This window comes from Seriola lalandi, unplaced genomic scaffold, assembly GCF_002814215.2.
Source record: "Seriola lalandi dorsalis isolate HSWRI2012SDOR001 ecotype SW California unplaced genomic scaffold, Sedor1 jcf7180001974428, whole genome shotgun sequence".
Classification (NCBI taxonomy): Eukaryota; Metazoa; Chordata; class Actinopteri; order Carangiformes; family Carangidae; genus Seriola; species Seriola lalandi.
Genome location: NW_019445094.1, coordinates 763 through 3033, shown reverse-complemented (window position 1 = coordinate 3033; position 2271 = coordinate 763). Strand labels below are relative to the sequence as shown.

Genomic DNA, 2271 nt, shown 5'->3' with positions numbered 1-2271 from the left:
GCTATATACATTCAGAAAGCCTCACGGATATTAAGATAAAATTCCTTTATGTCAAAACAGGATGCTTTTTGACTATTTATGTGTAAATTTGGCAGAAGAACACCTGACATTACCATCTGGCATATTGGAGGTATTTTGGTTAGGGGTGCCTCCTGTGGGACTGGTGAAGCCTCTCTCTCACTCTGGTTTGTCTCACAATCAGAGGTTTGGAGCATAAGAGAAGGGGCAAACAGGTCATCCTCTGAGCAAGAATCTGAAAAGAATAGTACAGTATAGGTTAACAGAATAAAAATGCAACGCTAACTAAGCAAATGAATGACATACTCAACTCACCCAAGTCATCAAACATCTTATCAACATCTCCCAATGTCAGTGTTCCTTGCCATTGTTTAGTCACACTGAAAACACAAATGTCAAAGTTAAAATAGCTGGAATAGTTGAAATAAATTGAGATAAAACATTATTTGAAACTATAATATCCAGTTTGTAATTATTACATTGAGGTGGGTAAGATGCAAATCCCAATTGTCAACAATCTAGTTTCTGTCTTTAGTAAAACACAGAGCACATGAATACTGAAACTATTTTAAGTTATAAAACTGCAAGACATTCCCTTTGAAACAACATGTTCAAATGTACCTTTCTTTGTTTGTAAGGTAGCAGAGCTTCCTCTTTGGTCTCCTCTGTGAACAGACAGCAAGTACAGAGAAAGTTAGCCCCATGTTTTAATTGTGACTATTGTAATTTGGTTACATTGCAAAATACTGGGAAAAAACAAACTGGTAAACTACATCACTTGAATATTATGCCCTAGGCTATTCTATGCAATTAGGTACACAGAGCTAAAATTACTGTAGTCTATTCCCTAACACAGCAGCCCTTCTTCTTTTGAAAAATATTCTATATTTGAATATGCTTTACATATAAGGTTAAATATATTGAAGGCAATTAATGCCCCCACCTCCAAAAAAAGACAGTAGGACGCAGTTCATCATTATGGGTTAACATAATTTAGCCATTTCATACAATGAAATTCTACCTTTAACTTTATATGTTATTTTTCCCTGTGTTTCATTTGCTATGTTTTATATCAATTTTGATAGTTGTGCAACCACTTCTTCGTTACTTTATCCAAAAATGTATCTCGCCATTTTAACCAAAAGTACAAAATTATGGCGACTGGTAAAGGAAAACTGAATTATGGACAACCCCCCAACCCGAGTATAACATATTGTAATGTAACATCACAGACCACGGCTTGCACAATAACCGTGAAGTTGAATCAACTCATCTCTAAAACAACACAAAACATTACATTATAACCTTCACGCAGGTAGCATTTACAGTAGGATACTATTTTAGCTGTTTAAAAAGCTGGGATAACCGAGTGAGGTTCAACGTTTGCTCAAGTGGGGTCAGCCCCCTCTCTCGTCTTTTGGCTAATGTTACATGTTTGTTCGGTCCTCCGTTTTCCGGAGCACAACACACATATGTACACACAAAAAGAAGCCAGTAACTCACCAAGGTAGGGTACTTTGTCTCCATTTATGACAGTCAGCTATGTCTTCTTTTTGACGATAACGTTAGACAACTGTTCCAACAGCGAGAGTCAAGCTAGCAGCTAGCTAGCTATCATTTCGATTTCAGTACCTCTTGTTTTTAACTTCCCCCTAGAATGCATTCATCTGACTCCAATCTGTAAAAATCACGTTAGGAATAAGTACACAATTATGTGAAGGCTGGTGGGGCAGTTGTTTTGTTCACTTGATTACCAACGTTACCGTTAGCAAAACAATACCGCTGTTTACAGTTTGTAAGTAACCCGCGCATTTGAATGTTCGGTTATGTGCCCTGAGTTCAGTCTCTCAGGCAGCACTATCGCTAATGTTTTGCTAATTCGGCAGGTGATAACCTACAATCTCCGCCTTAGAAAACTTCCACTAAAAACAAAAAATAACAAACGTAATAAAAGTGTAGCATAAATGTCTGTCTAACCGGTGGACAAGCCTTGGATCGCCGTGGACTTGCTGCCTGAAAAACAACTCTCTGGGCAAAAAACCACGGGAGTTCACAGGATGTTCTTTTTCTTCTACACTTTATTTTTCGTCAGACTTGACTTAAACAGGGCGCCTCGCGTTGCTGCCCCCTACAGGTCAATCATGTTTAAATTCAAACTAGATTGAATTTATAATACGGTCAATAATACAGACATAAATCATACTGGTACTGAGGTTACAGAGCATTAGACATAATTGCTAAAAATTATAAAAC

General features: G+C 37.5%; 1 long non-coding RNA gene across 1 annotated transcript; it reads right to left on the bottom strand.

Moving 5' to 3' along the window:
• Positions 1-113: 113 nt before the first annotated feature.
• LOC147820264 (uncharacterized) lies at positions 114-2022 on the bottom strand (the record flags this gene model as incomplete). The annotated part of the gene is made up of 4 exons (XR_015437122.1): positions 1522-2022; positions 640-683; positions 334-398; positions 114-253 (listed from the first exon to the last, which is right to left on the bottom strand). It is a non-coding gene; the product is annotated as an uncharacterized LOC147820264 (long non-coding RNA).
• Positions 2023-2271: the final 249 nt, after the last annotated feature.